This window comes from Muntiacus reevesi, chromosome 12 (assembly GCF_963930625.1).
Source record: "Muntiacus reevesi chromosome 12, mMunRee1.1, whole genome shotgun sequence".
In the NCBI taxonomy this organism is placed as follows: Eukaryota; Metazoa; Chordata; class Mammalia; order Artiodactyla; family Cervidae; genus Muntiacus; species Muntiacus reevesi.
Window position 1 is genome coordinate 55,626,325 of NC_089260.1, and position 24,329 is coordinate 55,650,653.

General features: G+C 41.0%; 1 protein-coding gene and 1 non-coding gene across 2 annotated transcripts in view; both read right to left on the reverse strand.

The window, feature by feature from the left end:
- XKR4 (XK related 4) overlaps positions 1 to 24,329 on the reverse strand; it is a 302,217-nt gene that overhangs the window by 23,136 nt on the left and 254,752 nt on the right. The window lies entirely within an intron of this gene.
- TRNAC-ACA (transfer RNA cysteine (anticodon ACA)) lies at positions 1,829 to 1,901 on the reverse strand. The gene has a single exon. It is a non-coding gene; the product is annotated as a tRNA-Cys (tRNA).

Below are 24,329 nucleotides of genomic sequence, written 5' to 3' on the forward strand. Positions count from 1 at the left end.
AGATTCATGATACCAATAAAAAATCACTGGCCATGGAAAGATGCCAGAGAATATGACCCATAACCAAGAGGAAAACCATCCAACAGAAGCAGAAGCTGAGAAGACAGAGATGATAGAATTAACAGGCATAAATTGCTTGTTATAAACTTGTAAAAACCGCTATTATAAATTTGCTTGAAAATGTATAAAATTAGAGAACTTGAGTTCTTAGCAATAGTAATCATCTAAACTGAAGCATAGAGATAAAAAAAAAAAGGTTGGGGGAAAAAAAAAGCTTTGAGTCACAGTTACCTATGAAACAATAGAAAGCTGTCATATGTGTAACTGGAGTGTCAGAGGGGATCAGGAAGCAGAAAAAATATTGGGAAGTACAATGGCTGAAAAATGTCCAAATTTGATTAAACTGTAAACTGCTAATAAGACCTCAACAAACTACAGGCAGGAAACACACACACACACAGACACAAACACACACACACACACACACACCATACACTTTCACCAAAGCACTTCATGGCCAAATTACTAAAAGCTGTCGGAGATAAAAGGCTTATTATAGGCACCGGAAGAGAAACTGGAAGCAACACAAGTCAGGAGACAATGTAATAACCCCTCTAAAGTCCTAAAAGAAACAAAGCACCTGATGAACTGGAATTCTATATCCAGAACAAATGTTCTTCCAAAATGAAGGCAAAATAAAAACATTTCAAACAAATGAGGCTGAGGGAGAATCTGTCACCAGCAGACCGGCACTACAGGATATGTTAAAGAAAGTTTAGATTGTAAAGAAATTACATCAGATGCAAATTTTGAGCTACACAAGATAATGAAGAGTGCCAGAAAGGGTCAAAGGTTGAGTAAGTAATCTCATTTGAAATTTATTTAAAGATAACCAACTGTTTAGGCAAAATGATTATAGCGTACTGTGGAATTTATAGTGCATGTGGAAGTAAATGTATTATGATAATAGCACAGAGAGTGGGGGGTGGCAGATGAAAGTACACTCTTGTGAGAATTTTGCACAGAGTGATATAATCTGAAGGCAGGTTATGGTAAGTTAAAGATGCCTCTGTAACCAGTTTGATGTATAATTCATTTTGACTTGCTTTTTATGCAGAGAACAGAAGTTTATTCAGTTAAAAAAACCCATAGATCATTGTATTTATAAATGATATACTTCTAGGAATTATTTGAAAACTTCTGAATATGTTGGATCCTTGAAATACTCAACAAAGAAATTGAATATATTAAATGCACAGATCTAGTTTAAAGTATTGATGCATCACCCACTCTCTTATTTTTTCTTTTCTTTTTAAAAAAGTGTTAGACGGAGGTTTAGTGAGGTTGATTCACTTACCTAAATTTATACAAAATGAAGAACCAAGACTTAATCTTTTCACTTCTTGTTTTATTTTTAAACATAACTAACTCTCCAGGCCTTTTTATTGCAAAAATGTCTCCGTGACATTATTATAAATGTTATTCTTAATAGATAATCAGTATTTGAACCCCGCTTTGGTGGGAAAATCAGTAAGTAGCATTTGAGAGGGTTGTAGTTACAATTAAGTTATACCTTTTAAAAAATTAACATATATATTATTTTCTAGAACAGTTTTAGGTTTATAGAAAAACTGAATGGAAAGTATAGGGAGTCCCCATCACTAACAACTCTGGCCTTTGCAAGTTTCCCTTGAAAAAGAAAGTGAAGTCGCTCAGTTGTGTCCAACTCTTTGTGACCCCATGGGCTGTAGCCTACCAGGCTCCTCCATCCATGGGATTTTCCAAGCAACAATACTGGAGTGGATTACTATTTCCTTCTCCAGGAGATCTTCCCGACCCAGGGATTGAACCTGGGCCTCCCGCATTGTAGGCAGACGCTTTACCATCTGAGCCACCGGGGAAGAACATCTTGTAGAAGTATGGACATTTGTTACAATGGATAAGCCAATATAGATGCATTATTATTAACTTAAGTCCATAGTTTACATTATGATTCACTCTCAGTTTTGTATATTCTATGAGTTGTAGCAAATGTACATGGGCGTGTATCCACTATTGCAGCATCAAATGTAATAGTTCCACTGCTGTAAAAATCTCCTTTACTCTGCCTATTCATCTCCTCCTCTCTTCTTCCCCCACTGCCCCCATTCATAGTCACTGATCTTTTCACTGTCTTCATAGTTTTGCCTTTTTCAGGTGTCATATAGTTGGAATCAAACAGTTTGCAGCCTTTTCAGATTGGCTTCTTTCACATAGTAATATTCATTTAAGCTTCCTGGACGTCTTTTCATGGCTTAATGGCTCATTTATTTTTAGCGCTGAATAATATTCTATTGTCTGGATGTACCACAGTTATTTATCCATTCACCTACTGAAGGTTACTGCCAAGTTTTGGCAATTATGAATAAAACTGCTATAAACATTTGTGTATAAACAGGTCTTTGTACAGACATAAATTTTCAGTCGATGTGGGTAAAATACCTAGGAGCCTGATTGTTGGAACATTTGATGAGACTGTGTTTAGCTTTGTAATAAACTAGCAAACCATCTTCCAAGGTGGCGGGACCACTTTGCATTCCCAGCCATGATGAATGAGACTTCCTGCTGCTCCACGTTCTTTTTTTTTTTTTTAAATATTATTTTATTAGTTGGAGGCCAATCACTTCACAACATTTCAGTGGGTTTTGTCATACATTGACATGAATCAGCCATAGAGTTACACGTATTCCCCATCCCGATCCCCCCTCCCACCTCCCTCTCCACCCAACTCCTCAGGGTCCTCCCAGTGCACCAGGCCCGAGCACTTGACTCATGCATCCCACCTGGGCTGGTGGTCTGTTTCACCATAGATAATATACATGCTGTTCTTTCAAAACATCCCACCCTCACGTTCTCCCCCAGAGTTCAAAAGTCTGTTCTGTACTTCTGTGTCTCTTTTTCTGTTTTGCATATAGGGTTATCGCTACCATCTATCTAAATTCCGTATACATGTGTTAGTATACTGTATTGGTCTTTATCTTTCTGGCTTACTTCACTCTGTATAATGGGCTCCAGTTTCATCCATCTCATTAGAACTGATTCAAATGAATTCTTTTTAACGGCTGAGTAATATTCCATGGTGTATATGTACCACAGCTTCCTTATCCATTCATCTGCTGATGGGCATCTAGGTTGGTTCCATGTCCTGGCTATTATAAACAGTGCTGCAATGAACATTGGGGTGCACGTGTCTCTTTCAGATCTGGATTCCTCAGTGTGTATGCCCAGAAGTGGTATTGCTGGGTCATATGGCAATTCTATTTCCAGTTTTTTAAGAAATCTCCACACTGTTTTCCATAGTGGCTGTACTAGTTTGCATTCCCACCAACAGTGTAAGAGGGTTCCCTTTTCTCCACACCCTCTCCAGCATTTATTGCTTGTAGACTTTTGGATAGCAGCCATCCTGACTGGCGTGTAATGGTACCTCATTGTGGTTTTGATTTGCATTTCTCTGATGATGAGTGATGTTGAGCATCTTTTCATGTGTTTGTTAGCCATCTGTATGTCTTCTTTGGAGAAATGTCTGTTTAGTTCTTTGGCCCATTTTTTGATTGGGTCGTTTATTTTTCTGGAATTGAGCTTCAGGAGTTGCTTGTATATTTTTGAGATTAATCCTTTGTCTGTTTCCTCATTTGTTATTATTTTCTCCCAATCTGAGGGCTGTCTTTTCACCTTACTTATAGTTTCCTTTGTTGTGCAAAAGCTTTTAATTTTCATTAGGTCCCATTTGTTTGTTTTTGCTTTTATTTCCAATATTCTGGGAGGTGGGTCATAGAAGATCTTGCTGTGATTTATGTCAGAGAGTGTTTTGCCTATGTTCTCCTCTAGGAGTTTTATAGTTTCTGGTCTTACATTTAGATCTTTAATCCATTTTGAGTTTATTTTTGTGTATGGTGTTAGGAAGTGTTCTAGTTTCATTCTTTTACAAGTGGTTGACCAGTTTTTCCAGCACCACTTGTTAAAGAGGTTGCCTTTTTTCCATTGTATATCCTTGCCTCCTTTGTCAAAGATGAGGTGTCCATAGGTTTGTGGATTTATTTCTGGGCTTTCTATTCTGTTCCATTGATCTATATTTCTGTCTTTGTGCCAGTACCATACTGTCTTGATGACTGTGGCTTTGTAGTAGAGTCTGAAGTCAGGCAGGTTGATTCCTCCAGTTCCATTCTTCTTTCTCAAGATTACTTTGGCTATTCGAGGTTTTTTGTATTTCCATACAAATTGTGAAATTATTTGTTCTAGTTCTGTGAAAAATACCGTTGGTAGCTTGATAGGGATTGCATTGAATCTATAGATTGCTTTGGGTAGAATAGCCATTTTGACAATATTGATTCTTCCAATCCATGAACACGGTATGTTTCTCCAACTGTTTGTGTCCTGTTTGATTTCTTTCATCAGTGTTTTATAGTTTTCTATGTATAGGTCTTTTTGCTCCACGTTCTTGTCAACTTTTGGCATCATTGTTCTTCTGGATTTTGACAGTTCTAATAAACATGTCAGGCTAACTCGTTTTATGTGGTCTTTTAAATGTTATTTCCTTTCCTTTTTTTTTGTGCTCAGTCGTGTCTGACTGTGTGACCCCATGGATTACAGCTCGCCAGGCTCCTCTGTCCATGGGATTTTCCAGGCAAGAATACTGGAATGGGTTGCCATTCCCTTCTTTAGGAGATCTTCCCAACCCAGGGATCGAACCTGTGTCTCTTGCATTTCCTGCATTGGCAGGTGGATTCTTTATTACTAGTACCACCTGGGAAGCCTGTTATTTACTTACATGTTATAAACTGTGCAATAGGATCATATTCCTGAGTTGTTGCTGTGGGTTAATAGCTCTTACTTCACGTCCCAGAGGCAGAATTGCTGCAGAAGAATAATGGAAATTCAAAGGAAAGGGCCAAGCACCTTGTGCAGGCAGGGTTGAGCTTAGTGAGAGTGAAGGTCTCTTGGTCTTGGAGAAAGGGGTGTGAGAAAGTGGTGAAAAAGTCCCCTGAAAGTCGCTCTTCCACCTGTTCAGGCCCACTGGCACAGAATCCCGAGCCAGATGGGTTTGCATTTGTTTTTGTTGTTCAGTCACTCCATCATGTCCGACTCTGCAACCCCAGGGACTGCAGCACTCCAGGCTTCCCTGTCCTCTATCACCCTGAGTTTGCTCAAACTCATGTCATTCAACCATCTCATCATCTGTCATCCCTTTCTCCTCCTGCCTTCAATCTTCCCAAGCATCAGGGTCTTTCCTAGTGAGTCAGCTGTTCACATCAGTTGGCCAAAGTATTGAAGCTTTGGCTTCAGCATCAGTCCTTCCAATGAATATTCAGGACTTATTTCCTTTAGGAGTGACTGGTTTGATCTCCTTGGAAAATAGGCCATTTCCCTTTCTCCTCTTTGCAGCTTCTTTCCCCCGCCCTTTCTAAAATTTTTATTTTTGCTTGAAGGACAATTGCTTTACAACGTTGTGTTGGTTTCTGCTGTACAATGACACCAAACAGGAATCAGCTATATGTACACATATATCCCCTCCCTCTTGAACCTCCCTCCCATCTCACCCCTCTAGGTTGTCACAGAGCACTGGCTTGACCTCCATGGGCTATACAGCAACTTCCCATGAGCTATCTATTTTGCATACGGTAGTGTAAATGTCAAAGAGCTTGGTTTCTAGACTGTATGGTAAGAGTGCTTAGTTTTAAGAGAAGCCGGCAAACTGTCTTCCAAAGTGCCTGCACTCTGTTGCATTCTCACCAGCAGTGAATGAGAGTCCTGTTGCTTCACACCCTCACCAGCATTTGGGGCTCTCAGTGTCTAGGATTCTGGCCATTCTAATAGGAGTACTCCAGACAACCCACTCCAGTATTCTTGACTGAAGAATCCCAAGGACAGCGGTTCCTAGGGTCGCAAAGAGTCAGACATGACTGAAGTGACGGAGCGCAGCACACAGACGTATCTTCTCTGGTGAAGTGTCCTCTAAAATCTTTTGTCTAATTTTAGTATGGCTGTTGTCCTATTTTTGAGTTTTGAAATTTCTTTACATATTTTACAGTCCTTTATGAGATATGTCTTTTTCAGATATTTTCTCCTAGTCCATGGCTTGTCTTCTCTCTTGACCTCCTCCTTCACAGAGCAGAAGTTTTAAATTTTAATGAAGTCCAGCTTATCAATTATTTCTTCCTAAGGCCTACCTTTGGTGTTGAAGACACAGTTTTGAGAGAATGATGAATTCAGTTCTGTGTTTGTTAGACCATGTGCCCTTTGCATGCCTGTGAGAAGGCCCTCTTAGGGGCCTCTACATTTGGGAGGAAGAGCTTGGCCAGTTCATTGGGACCCTGCTTCCCCTTGTTCTCCTCCCCAGCACTCACATGCCTGGGTCAAATTCGTTCCCCCCCAAGGGGGTTATGGCCCACGAACCATCTCTCAGAGGCCTCCTCATGCTGCCTTCGGCCACCTCCTCTTTAGAAGTAACACAACAGCGTACAGAGATAGGAAAAGCTGCCATTCCCTTGGCATTCCAGGGTCAGTTTTCAGTCTGCCATCAGGCAGCAAGGCTTTCTCCATGCACTGTTCTCAGGGGAGATCTTGGCCTCACACCAAGAGATCCTAGGCTGTGGATTCCTGAATAGGGTCTGGGAAATCTGATTTTCATCTGCAAGATGGCATGTGAGAGAGAATGGTTTAATTTGGATTTTCAAGAGGCTGTGGCTCAGAGGTGCCTATGCATTTTCAACCAGCAAAAGGGGAGATGGCAGTCCGTGATAAGGCAGCAGGACATAATGAAGGACTTTAGCCCTCCAGGATACCCACAAGAGGATAAGCTTGTCTTTCTGCCTAGAACTAGGGGAAGAGATGGTGTCCCACGCTTGTCATTTGGGCTATGCCTGGCCAGGCAGTGGCTAGCCCCAGTTTGTGTTATCAGTTCTCTGGCCTCTCTGGATGGGGGTTCGTCTGAGTCTCAGAAGCTGTCAGTAGGAATGCCACTCTGGCTCTTGACTTGGATCAATGCATTGCTAATGCTTAGAGGTGAAGTGGAGAGAGACTCTGTAATTAACCACCTGAACTGAAGTGTCATCCCCGGCACCTGGGCAAAGCTAGGTATTGACCCTAGAAGCTGAGATTCCCTCCTGGGAGGAGCCTGTGTGCCTGTGCATGCTCAGTCATATTTGATTCTTTGCGACTGTAGCCTACCAGGCTCTTCTGTCCCTGGAAGTTTTCAGGCAAGAATACAGGAGCGGGTCGCCATTCCCTGCTCTGGGGGATCTTCCCAACCCAGGGATCGAACCTGTGTCTCTTGTTGTTGTTGCTGAGTCTCTTGAGTTTGCCCTAACACTTATCCCAAAGGAACCAAGTCATAAAACAAGAACTGAGTTGCCATAAAGACTGGGGTGAAGATTTCTTACTTCTCTTTTCCCTCGTCCTTAATGAAAATCACTGCTCCAGGGCGAATTAAGACATGGAAAACAAAGTTCCATCTCTGTAAACTGATGTGGTGTGTGAGAGTTGGTGTCTTCTATACAAGTCCCCGAGTCTCTGCTGAACATGCCACTCTTTCTTTGGACTTTCTTGAAGTCCATACTGTTTTATCACAGTTTGCTTTCTAACTGTATCCATCCTTCCCTAGCTTTGCTGCTATGACAGCCAGTCCAACCCCAGCCCCTCGTAAGGGTCTGCTTGAGCTTGTTCCCTGACAGCATCTCTAGTTCTCAATGCATTTCAGTATCTGTGCTGGCCTCTTGTGCCTGCTTTTAACCTCAGAGTCCTTGACTTGTTAAATCTCCACTCACTGTAGCCACAAAGTAACAACCTGTAGGCTTGCTCAGTCACTTCAGTCATGTCCAGCTCTTTGCAACCCCATGGACTGTAGCCTTCCAGGCTCCTCTCTCCACGGGATTCCCTAGGCAAGAATACTCTAGTGGGTTGCTACTTCCTTAACCTGCATCTCTTAGGTATCCTGCATTGGGAGGCAGGTTCTTTCCCACTAGTGCCACCTGGGAAACCCGCCAGAGGTCTAACCTCCCTGCTATTTTTCTTTCTCCTGTTTGGGAAAATATTTCCTTGTTTGTAAGGTTAATTTATTTCTTTCCACAAATGCTATTTTTTCCACCCACATTTTTAATTGCATCCTCTTTTCCACAACCATCTTTAGTATCTTTCTTTCCAAATGTCTTTCCTTCTGCCAACAAACTTGCCAGGTCTCTCCTACTTATGTGTTTGAATTTTTTTTTTTAATAAAAAATTTAAATCTGTGCCATCACCAAGGCATCTCTCGGATCATTCTTGGGAGGTGCCATCTTGTCCGACTCCATGTTATCCTGCAACTCATTCCTGAAAATTTTAATTAGAAGTTTTCTCACTTGCTCTCACTGTCTCATCAATGTACATGCTGTTTATTCACCTTCTCTAGCTTTGTGGATCAATTCCAGTGTGTCTCGTTTCTCCCAGTATTTCATCTTCTATCCCCGGTCTGCAGTGATCCACACTTACACTTCTTTCTAGAGTTTATCCACGTTGTCCATTCCCCAAAGTGGATTGATTGACATTCTCAAGATTTCCTCCTTTTCAGATGCTGACCATCCATCTCGCCTTCCTGCTCCTCCAGGCACTGTGCTCCCAGGGCATGCAGGCTGCCTCTCTTTCCAAGAACTGTATCAAACCTCTGCTTGGTCTCGGAGCTCTCCTTCGACTGGGGATTTCTAACTCACTCTGAAAGTCTGCCCGCTGTTCAGAAGTTCAGCTAATGTATTTTTAAAACTTTCCCTTGAGACTGCACCTTTGACCCATTTTGAAGGGTGTTGTTGTTTAGTTTCCAGCTGGTGATGTAGGAGAGGAGGGATCAGCTCGGCTTTTATTTTTTAATAATCTTTATTTGTTTATTTTTGGATGTGTTGGGTCCTTGCTGCTGTGTGGGTTTTCTCTAGTTGCGGTGAGTTGGGGCGACTGTCTAGTTGTGTGCATGGGCTTCTCATTGCAGTGGCTTCTCTTGTGGAGCACGGGTTCTAGGCCCACGGGCTTCAGTGGTTGTGACTCCCCAGCTCTACAGCGCTGACTCAGTAGTTGTGGCGCACAGACCCAGCTGCTCCGTGATATGCTGGGTCTTCCTGGACCGGGGATAGAAACTGTGTCTCCTGCACTCGCAAGAGGATGCTTTACTGAACCACCAGAGAAACCCCAATTTTTAAATTTTTCTGTCGAAGTGTACTTGAATTACAATGTTGTGTTTGTTACTGCTGTACCGCAAAGAGACTGTATTATATATACTGTAGATACGTTTTTTCATGTTCTTTTCCGTTATGGTTTATCACAGGATATTGAATGTAGGTCCTTGTGCTCTAGAGTAGGACCTTGTTTAATCATTTTCTAAAGCCCTTCACAGTTTGGCTCAGTCTCTTTTACAGTCCCCTTTCCTGTTACTGCTTGCAATAGAAACCCTATTTCCAGACTAAGTTAATGTCCCACACCACTCTCTGAATAACACCTTGGGTCTTGCCGGCTTTGTAATGTTTGCTTATATTTAGAATTCTTTGACCAAGAGTTGTTTTGTTTTGTTTTTAAGTTTCCCAAATAATGGTTGCAAAGTCATTTTAAGGTTATTATATTTCTTAGAATAAAATTTATTTGAACAAAATTGTATTTGAAGTTATGGAAATTTAATAAAGAGTGATGATTCCAAGAGAAAAAATACAGACAAAAATGAAAAGAATGATGAGGTCGGTGTCCACAGTTTGGGTTCCTGACTATGGGCCCAAGTGGTCCCCAGACACACCTGGAGAATGTGTGATGATGTCATGGTCAGTTCTCACTCATGTTCATTTGCTTTGAGAATGTGAGTAAATTTTTTCATGTTTTCTGAGTTTCTTTTGAACAGGGCTAATAATGATTCAACTGCAAAATGCCTGTGGAAAAAAGATCTCATATCTGCAAAGGTTTTCTTTTTTTTTTTGTTTTTAAGAAAGATAATTAATAACAGCCTGACATAAGGTTTCACAGAATATTATTATACTATTTAATCTGAGAGAACAAATACATCTAATTGAGGCTTATTAAACTGAGAAGAATAAAAACTTCTCTTTTTGGAAACCAAAATACATTCAATGAAAATTATTAGGTAGCAAATTTAATGCAAACAATTCCATTTTATTATAACCCTTTGAATTTACATTATACTACTTTCTAAATTCATAGAATTTAATTGATTTGTTTTTTACAAAACCAACATATAATCATCCAGTAAAATCTGCTGGTTAGTTTTAGGTTGGTGCAAAAGTAATTGCAGTTTTCTGTTGTTGAACTTTGCCATTTGTTACTGGAATACTTCTTAAATAAATGTGGTTATGTTATGCATCATTTTAACACACATTTGTTGCTTTCTTTTTTTTTGCTAATAACAAGACACTACTTGTTTATTTTATATTTGTTTTAGACTATAGAAATGATGTTAGACAAAAAGCAAATTTGAGTGATTTTTTTATTCAGGTTCAAAATGGGTTGTGAAGCAGAGGAGACAACTCACAACATCAACAACGCATTTGTCCTAGGAACTGTTCACGAATGTACAATGCAGTGGTGGTTCAAGAAGTTTTGCAAAGGAGATGAGAGCCTTAAGGTGAGGAGTGAAGTGGCTGGCCGTTGGATGTTGACAACGACCAACTGAGAGCCATCATTGAAGCTGTAGTTGAAGCCATCTTTCAACTACATGAGAAATTGCAGAAGAACTCAATGTCGACCATTCTATGGTCATTTGACACTTGAAGCAAATTGGAAAGGTGAAAAAGCTCAGTAAACAGATGCCTCATGAGCTGACCAAATAAAAAAAAAATCATTGTTTTGAAATGTCATCTTCTCTTATTCTATGTAACAACAATGAGCCATTTCCCCATCAGATTGTGTTGTGTGATGAAAAGTGGATTTTATATGACAACTGACCAGCTCAGTGGTTGGACTGAGAAGAAATTCCAGAGCACTTCCCAAAGCCAAACTTGCACCAAAAAAGAGTCGCGGTCACTATTTGGTAGTCAGTTGCTGGTCTGATCCACTATAGCTTTCTGAATCCTGGCAAAAACTGTTACATCTGAGAAGTATGCTCAGCAAATCAATGAGATGTACTGAAAACTGCAATGCCTGCAGCCGGCAGTGGTCAACAGAAAGGGCTCAGTTCTTCTTAAGACAATGCCCAACTACACGTCACACAACCAACACTTCAAAAGTTGAACGAATTGGGCTCTGAAGTTTTGCCTCATCTGCCATATTCACCTGACCTTTCACCAATCAACTACCACTTCTTCAAGCATCTTGATAATTTTCTGCAGGGAAATGCTTCCAGAACCAGCAGGATGCAGAAAATGCTTTCCAAAAGTTCACTGAATCCCGAAGCCTGAATTTTTATGCTACAGAGAAAAAAAAAAACTCATCTTCTTGGTGAAAATGTGTTGATTGTAATGGTTCCTACTTTGATTAATAAAAATGTGTTTGAGCCTAGTTATATTGATTTAAAATTCATGGTCCAAAACCACAGTTACTTTTGTACCCACCTAATAAATGAATCATAGAATAATACTTATCTTTATTAGGTTTGTATGTGTGTTTATAATTTGTAACATGAAATTCACCAGTTAAAATGCTACCCGTTTCTTGCTTTGAGTGGTATTTTGACCTTTGGAGGGGTCATTCCAGAATTCCAATCCCTTTCTCTGTACCACTTTTTTTTTTTTTAAGTTTTATGCCATAGTTTATTCACCTGCAAAGTGGGGTCAAAAGGTATTTTAAATAAGATGATTATGGCACATTTCTTAGCACAGTGCTTGGCAAACAGGAAGCACTAGAAAACCTCATAGATGTCTGTACTGTTTATTCCCAGTGTTTGGGAAGACCTGTTGCTGACTTCCCTCTTAGCTCGCAGGCAGCTGGTGTCTGATGAAAGCCCTTGGTGGTGGGCCTCACACTGGGGTCCTTGAACTCCCTCTGTCCTTGTGAGACTTGTGAAAATTCACTTTTCTGGGCTCTACCGCCCCCTGCCCCCGCCCCCGCCCCCACCCCCAGCCACAGAATCAGAATATACCAGAGTGATCCTGGAATCTTTTCTTGAGAAAACCACTCTAAGTAAAATCAAAGCTTATTAAAATTCATGAATCATCGGTCTGACAATCCGTATTCTCAAGGATGCGATTTCTGTGTGCCTGGTGTGATTTGGTTCACCTGCCGCTATCCCTGGGGTATTGGAAGCAGTATGGCTATAATTCTATTAATGTTACTCTCTGTGTCTGGGTGTCCTACAGCTATTGGGGACACAGTATTTAAGTCTTCCTTTTATCAGAAGTCATCCTCCTTTCCTACTGTGTATTGTTGTACTGTTGTGTATGATTGATTATCTGGTATCTCAGAGGACTTCTCTGTGGCTCAGTGGTAAGGAACCTGCCTGCATTGCAGGAGACTCAGATTCGTTGGGTTGGGGAGATCCCCTGGAGGAGGGCATGGCAACCCACTCCAATATTCTTGCCTGGAGAATTCCATGGACAGAGGAGTCTGGTGGGCCATAGTCCATGGGGATGCAAGGGTTGGACACGACTGAGAGACTTATACTTTCACACTTTTCACTTTTTCACAGGTTATTGTTTTGACTTGCATAACTTGTGTGAGTATGTTTTGTCTCCCTCATCAGATTTTAAATTGCTTGAAGACAGAGCGAATGGCTTGTTTCTTTAATATTCTGAACCGGTGCTTTGTTCAGAGCTCTGAGGCCAGTAGGTATCATTAAGTGCATTTTTTTTTTTTTTTTTTTAATATTATTTTATTAGTTGGAGGCCAATCACTTTACAACATTTCAGTGGGTTTTGTCATACATTGACATGAATCAGCCATATAGTTACATGTATTCCCCATCCCGATCCCCCCTCCCACCTCCCTCCCCACCCGACTCCTCAGGGTCCTCCCAGTGCACCAGGCCCGAGCACCTGACTCATGTATCCCACCTGGGCTGGTGGTCCGTTTCACCATAGATAATATACATGCTGTTCTTTCAAAACATCCCACCCTCACGTTCTCCCCCAGAGTTCAAAAGTCTGTTCTGTATTTCTGTGTCTCTTTTTCTGTTTTGCATATAGGGTTATCGCCACCATCTATCTAAATTCCGTATATATGTGTTAGTATACTGTAATGTTCTTTATCTTTCTGACTTACTTCATTAAGTGCATTTTAACAGACTGGTTTCCCCATTCACATACCCAGTTTTGGAAGAGCAAGAATGCCCTGGGAACTCTGCGGTAATGCAGGGGCTGGATGTCCCTGTATAGGTTACCTAACGAGGCACGTGGACACAGCACTGAATGCACAGTTCAGTCAGCCCTTGTGCGGGGAAGGGGCCATGCTGGTGGGGACTTATTAGCATCCAGGGCAGACTGTGGTTAATTAAAAATGTTAGTGATCATCAGTGCCTGCGAGTCAGGGGAGATGGTTACTCAGCATCTTCTCTAATTATAACTGAAATGCCCCCCCCCCCCAAATTTGCCTATATTTCAATCACCTTAATGTATGGTTATTCCAGGAACATCTTAGAATAATAGATGACATTTTGCTCAAGCCAATTAGCATTTCCTAAAAACCCAAGGATGTTTTAGTTTTATATGCTTAAAAAAATTATACTCTTTTTTCTTAAGATGGTAGAGTGCATGTGCATGTGTGTGTGTGTTGTATGTTTAGTGTGTATACACATGTGTGGACCTTAGCAAGGCTACCAGATTTTTAGCACTAATGGAGGGGGTGCATATTCCATTAATATGTGCTAATTAGTGCATAGTGTTTAGCTATAACCATGAAAACCGAAATCCTGTTCAAGACGTAAGGTTTTATATCCTTATGGTAACTGCCTGTCAGTGATCAGTAAATTAGTATGTTTGCTTGTGTTGAAGTTAGTTTTTCACTGAATGTTTTATGTGAAGTTTTGCTGAAGGAAAGCATTATAAGTTGCCATATGAGATCTTGCATTACCTTTGTTTATAGAAATGCCCTCTCTGTGAAGACGTAGGTATGCAGTTTCATTTAGAACTTAGGCAAGGAGGGGATTCTGGCTTCTCTGAGAAGCTGGCACTTTTATTCCTTCATGAAAATAAGAACTGCATAATTGACGGTGTCTGCCTTTTTGTTTGGTTGCCAAAAACTCAGAGCTAAATTTACAGCTGAGCTGTTCCAATTATGTGGAGATTTAACAGCTGAATATCTGTGTTCTTTTATCACCTAGTCTTGACATTCTTCTCTTATTTTTTCAGACTCCCCTACCTGGAGTCCTTCATGGAAAAATGTGGAATGAATACATTCATAACACAAATAAAATGAGATAGTTGCATTGTCATGAAGAACAAGAAGATATTGAACAAATCATAGGATCTCAATTTTCATCTGCAGAATAAGCACCATAATATTTTCCTACCTGCTTCCCAGAAGGGCACTGGGGATTAATTTAGGCCAACTCAACCGTAGGGAGCAATACTCGTGGTATTTTTGTAGAGAAGGTCCGAGCTTTAAAGCCTGAGCTGGATTTGAGGATTCAGGCATGTCATTAGGGTATGTGGGACAGGACAAGAGCATGAGCAGGATAAGAAGAAGATCAGAAAAGAAGCCATCCTCAGTGAAGGGAGGATTAAGGTGAGCTCAGTTGTTGTCTGAGATCAGTGAATCCCCATCAGCTGGTGGGATGATCTCATTTATGTATGCTAGCCCTTTCAGGGTCCTAGGAGAGAGAAAGTACAAGAACTGTTTTCACCAAAATCTCTGTAAGATACAGAGAATATAAGGGACCTTTTGTATCCAAGGAGCAGTACAAAACATAAATTTACCCTCACTGCCCCATTTCATCACCTCCTATTTCTGTTTCAACCAGCTCACTCTCTTTTGTTGGTTTGCCAGATTGTCCCTGGTTGCTCTACAGAAATACTTTGCTAAGTTCCATGATGGCCTCCTATGAGCCAAGTCCATGGTCTTCTCTTTCTGGTCTCTGGGATATGGCAGTGCTCTTGACTTCCTCTTAGAAATTCTCCCTGTTAACTTTCAGGGACACCATCCCATACCCCTCTGAAAGTCTCTCCTCCCTTCTTTCTGGTTCCCCTGATGAAGGCCACACTCCAGGAACAGAGAAAGGGGGTCAGCCCTGAAACCTCTCCTTTTTCCACAGTACACTAGTTAGGATCGTGTGTATCCTGTTTGACACGTTCTACACATGGTGACTCGGGATAACAATGTAGGTTAATTCTTTATTTTTTTAAAGTAGAATATACTCACATCTAATAGACCAAATTTGCACTTTGAGGTGCCTCATTCAATAGGAGAAAAAAGGAACTAGCATGTGGAGAACTGCACCCAAATCTAGATACTCCTCTCAGCATTTACAACCTATCAAGTCATCCATCCCTGGCTAACATACCACAGAAATTCTGATGACTCTAAATCTGCATCTCCATTCCGGTACTTTCTCCTGAGTTCTAGATGGGTACTCCCAACTGGATCATAATGATTGAACATCCCTCCAGAACTCAAACTCAGGCTCCTTACCTTTTTTCCCTGTGAACATGCTTCTCCTTCCATCCTTCCCCACCCACCTGAGTTGGCCTAGATTCGTTCTCCCTCTGTATACGCCACACTTGGCCAGAGCTGCTTGTATTTCTATACACACTTTAGAGATCTGTCCCTTCCTCTAAATCAATGGTCCATCACCCTTCGGTGAGTATCAGAATCCCCTTCAGGGCTTGTCACAGAGTAGATGGCTGGGTGTCATTCTCAGAATTTCTGATTCAATGTGTCCGGGGTATGCTGAGCATCTACATTTTTAACAGGTTCCCAGAGATCCAGTGTTGGTTGGTGATGGACTGGGAGATGCGAGTCACACTTGGAGAATCTCTGGTTGACATCTCTGCTAATTTGTACCTTCGTCTTTTTTCCGATCCTTTCTCACCCATCCTGGGTGGTGGTCCACTGCTTGTCATTCCCATCTCACAAAGCTCCAGTGCATCCTCTGGACCAGTGCTGTCCAGTAAGACTTTCTGTAAGAACAGGAACTTCACCCTGTGTCATCTCCACAATAGTCATCAGTCACATGTGGCTTCTGAGCACTTGAGAGGTGCCTACTGCAACTGACGGACAGAGTTTTTAATTATTAAATTATTATTTTTCAATGTATGTAGTGGTTACTGGATTGGACACTGCAACTTTATATTGTTGCAAAACTCTTCCAAGACAAGAATCCAATCCTAATTCTTCTTCATTTCAAATACTCAGATGGTCCATATTGTCCACAGACTAAAGACAGATTATAGTGTAATCCAACCATGTTCAGTTCTGAAACCAAGAGGACCTGATTCCAACATTGACTCCAATACTTAATAGCTATATTACTTTAGGGAAGTGAGTTAACCTTTGATTCTAGCAATCATAGCAAGTGATCAATAAATAGAACTGATTAATTATAATGAGAAATTGATAATCATTAATAAAAAATGGTAGTAATAGTCATCATTGTCCCAAACTCCTTTGTAAGGTATTACAAGTCCCTTTACAATTTAGAGCTTGCTTGCTTTTAATTTTAATTTTGACGTGCCTTATCTTTTACCTTAACTTCCAGACTCTCTAAATTGTTTTCATTTTCCCAAATGCTTTCATCTAATCCATGCTTTTGTGCCTTTGCTTGCCTTGGTTGCTTGCTGGCATACGCCGGTGTACACTTTTCTTTTTCTGTTAAGCCTCAGGGGTTATCTTATCTATGAAATCCTTCCACTTTGCCCTGTCACATCAGGGAGTGCTGACTACCCCCTCCTTTGTGTCTCAACAATGCATAGCTTCTATCACAGCACCTGTCGGCTTGAGTACACAGATCTGTCCCCACATATCTCCTCCTCCTGTACTGTGTTTCTAGAAAGCATTTCATTTCCACATTCCCAGGACCGGGCATATCACCCATTGAAGGCACTAAAAATTCGGTCCTGAGCAGCTGTGTGACCTTAGTGAGATGCGTCACCTTTATGATCTTTTTCAGTGGGAGATTAGAGTCCTAAGGGCTGGAATCCTCCACCTCTAACACAGCCAACGTTCAGTGTCTTCTGTAAAGATGTTTTATCTTAAAATTCTGCTGCATTTCACTGATGTGTGTGTGTGTTACTCGGTCATGTCCAACTCTTTGTGACCCCATGGACTATAGCCTGCCAGGCTCCTCTGTCCATGGGATTTTCCAGGCAAGAACACTGGAGTGGGTTGCCATTTCCTTCTCGAGGGGATCTTCCTGACCCAGGGATCAAACACTCGGCTCTTGTGTCTTCTGTATTGGCAGTGATTCTTTACTACTAGCACCACTGATATGTAATCTTTTTTTTTTTTTTGGCCCCAAGAAAAAGAAATAGAATTTTTGGAATGAGGATAAAGATTAAAAATGATGGCTTTCCCCTCTTGTTTTAGCTCAAGTAGGTACCTCAGACATTTACAGAAATTTTAAACACTGAAAATAAGAATTCAAAATTAAACCAAAAATGCAAGGACAGAGCAAAATATTCAGGAAGTACTCAGGAAATCACAAGGTCCTGGGCATGAGTGGAGGAGAAGACTTGGGAAGCCAGGCTGGACTTATTATGTGTAGTAGGGCTACACTGCCAGAGTGTGCAGACTGTTCTTGATTCATTAGGCAATATGAAGCTACAGGAACGTCATTGTCGCGGCAGTGTTTTGGATTACTCACTTCAGAGCAAATAAAGAAGAGAAATATTTTTCAACATTAGATCCTGAAATGACATGCTAGGAGACTGCACTGATATGATGGAAAGAATTGAAAGAAGGTTAAGAAGACAAATATTGCAACAGACAAATATTCTGGTCTGGGATATGATGAAATAAGGAGGGGAGAGAAAGATGATGAAAAAAGAGCTCTTATTTCAAGTTTGCAAACTGAGAAGGAGAATGCTACCAATTCCAGGAATGTGAAAGCCGGGGACTTTGCCAGGGACTTTGAAATAATAATAAGGTGTTTTGCAAGCATGCATAGTAGGTTTCTGGAAATTAAGAGGGAGGCAGCTGAAGGCAAGACTTTTGACTGGGAGTTCGAAAGGGCCAAAGAAAAGATGAAAACAGAAAACCTTGAGTTGAACACCAAGTGGAATCCAGGTGTTAGATTAGAGTAGGACCTCAGAGATCAGCAGATGATATAGAATCTGCTTTCTACACGGGACACCTGGGTTCGATCCCTGGGTCAGGAAGATCTCCTGGAGAAGGGAATGGCTACCCACTCCACTATTGCTGCCTGGAGAATTCCATGGACACAGGAGCCTGGCAGGCTACAGTCCATGGGGTCACGAAGAGTCAGACACGACTGAGCGACTAATGCTCTCACTTTCAGAGATCAGCCAGATTAACTTTCTTGTTTTCTAGACAAGGAAATTTAATACCCAGACTTCAATTAAGTCTTAAGGAACTTACTTAGATTCTTATATTATGATTTACTCATCTATAAATGGAGGAGGGACTTGAGGCTACTTTTTTAGCAGATAAATCATAAAGTGATTTTGTTTCTACCGAGGAAACATTTCATTATTATCTTTTCATTTCAATATTTCATTATTATCTTTTGAATTCAACAAGGAGAAGTGATTTCACCTAAAAGGCATACTTTCTTGGTTATTTAAAGTGATTTCTTCTTCTTCTTTTTTTTTTTTTTCTTTTAATAAGACTATTTTTAGGTCCCAGGTTAAAATGGAACTAGTGACTGTAACATGAAATTAGTGCTTAGAGATGGGCTAAAACTCAAAACCAAGACTAGATACGTTGGAAAAAATCTGATCTCATCCTTCAGTTTCTTTTCAAATACTCAGAGCTATGATTTGGTAGCCCAAAAACAAGAAATGAAAAAAAAAAAAACAAAAAAAAAAACTGACACCCAGTGTCCTGAACTGTTAGCAGAACAATGTGGTCTACTCCCCTGGGCCAACATTTGAGAGAAAGATGCATCACGGTTCTGGCTGGACACCTTAGGTTAAGAATGGGTTTATGTACAACTAGAAGTCTGATAGGCAGTGTGTTATGGGCAACTTCAGCTTTGTACATGATTCATTCAGTATAGAGTCCCTAAATGTCATCTGAGATAGAAACTAGAAATTCCAATGGATTCCTTTACATCTCTATTCTTAGAAATTAAAACACAAGAAAACATGTTAGAGAATAAAATAACACAGGAAACAAACCATGAACAATTAGTGGTTTGTAGGTCTGATTATGAAAGTGAAGCTTTTTTTTTTTTTTGGCATGATGCAAAGCACTGTATCCAAATTGACAAGAAAACACATCAGGAGAAAATACTTGCTATGTGGGCTGTTAGTAGTTAATATTCTTGACATTCAAAATGGGATGACCCAAAGGGATCAATAACAGAAAATTAGCCCTAGAGAAAACAATGAAGCATATGGATAGATAGACTGTAAAGGAAAAGTAAAAATTACCAAAGACCATAATAATCTTAATATGAATCAAAAATGCAAGATTTGTTCTCTTATTGCTGTGTCCTGTCCAAGGGCCTGAGCTAGTAATATCTGGTAAAGATGAAGAATAATTAAAATATCCATAATTATATATATATATATATATATATATAGGTTGGGGAAACAGGCATGCTGTGAAGTGGGAATGGGGTTAAATTTAACAATTTAAATCATAATTTTTTTTAAAGCACAATGTGGCCTTTATTAATTGGTTTTCATTTTCATATTTTATAAGCAAATATCCTACACTTGTGTTGTTTAGTTGCTAAGTCATGTAATACTCTTTGTGACCCCATGGACTATAGCCCACCAGGCTCCTCTATCCATGGGATTCTCCAGGCAAGAATACTGGAGTGGGTTGCCATTCCCTTCTTCAGGGGATCTTCATGATCCAGGGATCAAACCTGTGTCTCCTTCATTGGCAGGTAGATTCTTTACCACTGAGCCACCAGGGAAGCCCTTGAATCACAATCTTAACAAATGTGAAATCTCGTTGTGACGGGCAAACTTCTAAGAGCACCCCCCACCCCCAATTTTCTTCTGCCTGGGTTACAGATCTGTACTGTCCCATCCTTTGAGTGAGGGTGGGGCTGTCAGTATGATGGGCGAGCATGCTTGGGATTAGATAGTTGACAAAGGTGAAAAGATTTTGCCAAGCTAATGAAGGTTGCCAGTCAGTTGGCTTTGAATTAATCAAAGGGAGCTTATCCTCAGTGGGCCTGACCAAGTCAGGTGAGCCATTTATTTAAGGATCCAGAGGTAAGTGGTGAGAAGCAACTGCAGATGCCCTCCTGCTGGCCTTGAGGAAGCAAACTGTCACACTGTGTCACCTACCATGTGACAGAGAATGGCGGCTGGCCTCTAGTTGCTGCAAGTCAGTCCTACAATCACAAGGAACTGGACTCCACCGGCAGCCTTAAACTTGGAAGGGACCCTGTGCCCCAGATGAGATTGTAGTCTTAGACACCTTGAAAAGTGTTGTGAAAGTGTTAGTTGCTTAGTTGTGTCTGACTCTTTGTGATCCCATGGACTGTAGCCCACCAGCCTCTCCTGTCCATGGAATTCTCCAGGCAAGAAGACTGGAGTGGGTAGCCGTTCCCTTCTCCAAGGGGATCTTTCAGAGCCAGGGTTCGAACCCTGGTCTCCTACTTTGCAGGCAGATTCTTTACCAAGGAAGACACCTTGAACGCAGTCTGCAAACGCTGAGTAGAGAATCCAGTTGCTCAGACCCTTGGCCTACAGCAACTGTGAGATAATACACGCGTTTCTTGAAGCTACAGAGTTAATGATTCCACAGTAACAGAAGAGTTATACAGCAGTAGAAGAGTGATAGATACTTTTGAGTAACTAAGTCTGACTTTGGGGATTTATTCTGAGATAGTAATCAGATATTCAAACAAAAGCATACATAGAAGGATGTTTGTTTAAGCACTATATATTGGTGAAAGACAAACAACCTAAGAATCCAGCAACAGTGGACAGAGCTATGGGATTTGGACTCACTTTTTTCTCCCCCCCCCCCACCCCCCACCCCCCAAAGTTGAGTCAGCCCCCTCTGGTACCAAAGCAGATGGTTTCCATTTCCAGCCTCAGGCTGGTAACACCCGTGTTCTCACTTTCTGAACTGGGAGGAAGGATGGGGACAGTTGGTGTGAAGGAGGTCACAGACGCCCACTGCCCTTGCCTGGAGCTCAGAAAATTTTCAAGTATAAATTCATTTCAATTTGCTATTTGCCTTTAGTCAGTTTTCAGAATCCTAAAGTGTTTTTTTTTTTTTTTTTACAGCTTTATACTTTCTTTTTCCTTGAGTGGATTTGCTGAGCTCTTAACCTCACCATGGCTGGAAGTTCAAGTCATCTCTTGTTTATATAATAAACAAATCATTAAAAGAGATTTTAGGGCTGAGCTTAATTGGAAGAGGACTTAATGTAAGTCCTCTTACATTAAGAAGAGCTTAATGTAAGGCCTAATGTAAAGTTTCAGGTCTGTAAGACCCTTGCTCAGAGTCACATGTGATGGTGTATCCTTGCATGGCCACTCTCTGATTTCTTGATTTTTCTGATTTTCTTGGTATAGGACTGTCCTGGCTGGTTCACTGTGGTCGCTTATAATGTCATGAGGAATATAAAACATTCATGTTTGGTCTCCAGCTCATCCTTGTTTTAGGAACATTAGCCCTAGACTAGCCCTAGCCCTAGTCTAGTCTGGCTGACTAGACTGACTGCCTTGCATTCCAGCTGACTGTAGTTCATATGCAAGATCTTCAGTGGTGGAGATGAATGGTGGGCAAGGAACCGGAAAACTAAGAATTAAACTCATTTCATTAAAAAGAAGATTCCCAATAAGGGAAAAATAAATAAAATGTGTTAGTTAGTAAGCCCCACCTGGAGTCTGTTCCCTAAAACCATTATTTCTCTGCTGATTAAAAGCATCTCACATATGAGTTAGAGGCTACTGGGATGAGTAGATTTTGGTTTAACTAATCAAACTCCAGTAGCATTTGTTTGCCTGGATTCATGTGGATTGCAAAGATCCATTCAATCAGAAACTTAAAAAAGAAATATTTAGATCTTCCAGCCTAAGTTTTATTTTGCCTGAGATGGTTTATGTTTCATTGATTGTTCATTGTATGCACTGTATCTTCTTCTCTGGCTAGGAGTCCAGGTGTTTGCGAATAAGAGCCCTTCATTGAGTCACCCTTCTCCAGAGCCGTGTCTATTTTCTATGAGTAAAATAAAGTTTAATACATCATCTGGTAATGCCAGGCTTATGAATAGGAATATATAAAGCATAGAAAAGGAAACTGATTTCTGCCAACCTAAAAATACACTGAAAAAAGAAAGAAACTGCAAGATTGTACAAGCTTGGCTGTTCCTGCTTTTACTGTTCTTTTTAGCAAAGTTGACAGGCAGCTCGCCCATCAGGGAGCTTTGTCCCAGCAGTCAACTCAGTCTCAGGAGTGAGGGTGGCAGCTCAGTGGGGTTCTCTTCCTGATTCCCTGATATCCTATCAGGGGGATTGGATGGACAGGCGCTGTTTACTGTGGGGGCTAATGTTACCCTTCTTCCAAATGAATAGTTTAATAAACTAAGCATCCAAATGATGTTTAGGAAGACTCAAATCCTCCAGTCTCAAACTCCCAATTTTTTCACTAGAGAGAAAAACACAGATGGAAATGTAAAGAGAGTATTGGCTGTTTCTTAAAATCCTACAGGTTAAAAAAAAATCTTAAGGAAAAAAAATCTTGATTCTCCATATACATGTTAACGATATTAGTTTTTCTCTTTCTGACTTACTTCACTCTGTATGACAGGCTCGAGGTCCATCAACGTGTCTACAAATGACCCTATTTTGTTCCTTTTTATGGCCGAGTCATATTCCATTGTATATATGAACCACATCTTCTTTATCCATTCCTTTGTTGCTGCTGCTGCTGCTAAGTCGCTTCAGTTGTGTCTGACTCTGTGCGACCCCATAGATGGCAGCCCATCAAGCTCCCCTGTCCCTGGGATTCTTCAGGCAAGAACACTGGAGTGGGTTACCATGTCCTTCTCCAAGGTATGAAAGTGAAAAGTGAAAGTGAAGTCACTCAGTCGTGTCCGACTCTTAGCGACCCCATGGACTGCAGTCTACCAGGCTCCTCCGTCCGTGGGATTTTCCAGACAAGAGTACTGGAATGGGTCGCCATTGCCTTCTCCATTCCTTTGTTGATGGACATCTTATTTGCATGGCAGAAATAGAAACACGGACAGAGAATAAATGAATGGGGATACCAACAGGGAAGGGAAGCGGTGGGAAGAGTTGGCAGATTGGGATTGATAACTGTATACTCTTGATGTGTGTGTGTGTGCTCAGTCGCTCAGTTGTGGCCAACTCTTTGTGACCCCATGGGTGTAGCCTACCGGCTCCTCTGTCTATGGGATTGTCCAGGCAAGACTATTGGGGTGGGTTGCCAGTTTCTTCTCCAGGCGATCCTCCTGACCCAGAGATTGAACCTAGGCCTCTCACATTGCGGGCAGATTCTTTACCATCTGAGCCACCAGGAAGTCAGTCCTAAAGGGGGTAATAAATGTATATGTATGGCTGATTAATTTCACTGTACAGCAGAAACTAACACAATGTTGTAAAGCAACTATAATTTGAAGAGAAGGTGAGAGAAGGTGAGGGTGGGATGTTTCGAAAGAACAGCATGTATATTATCTATGGTGAAACAGACCACCAGCCCAGGTGGGATGCATGAGACAAGTGCTCGGGCCTGGTGTGCTGGGAGGACCCAGAGGAATCGGGTGGAGAGGGAGGTGGGAGGGGGGATTGGGATGGGGAATACATGTAACTATGGCTGATTCATGTCAATGTATGACAAAACCCACTGAAAAATTTTAAAAAAAATCAGTTTTAAAAAATCTTTCCTGAATTTTATTGCATGCTGCAAAATGATTGCTGAGTGATGAGCAGTTTCTCTTCTGTGAAGGGAAGACTATGAGGTTTTCTTTTAGACAGTAGAGGACAGATGATGTTTCTCGGCATTTAACAAATTTGCACTGAGAGAATAATGACCCTGGTAGATAGTGATACTAACTTAAGAGTAAACAATAATGTCTTGAGTCTTGTCGAGCAGACTCTTTGCTTCCAGCTCTCTATTACCCTTGCTCTTTGCTTTCTTTCTTGGCCAATCTTCTTGGAAAACTGGTTTACATTTGCTATTTTTGCTTCTTTCCCTCTCAACGCATAATGAGAGCACTGGGGGTAAGAATACACCATTTATTTTCCACAAATCCAACCTTGGAATAATACACAGAGTTGATTTTCACTGTG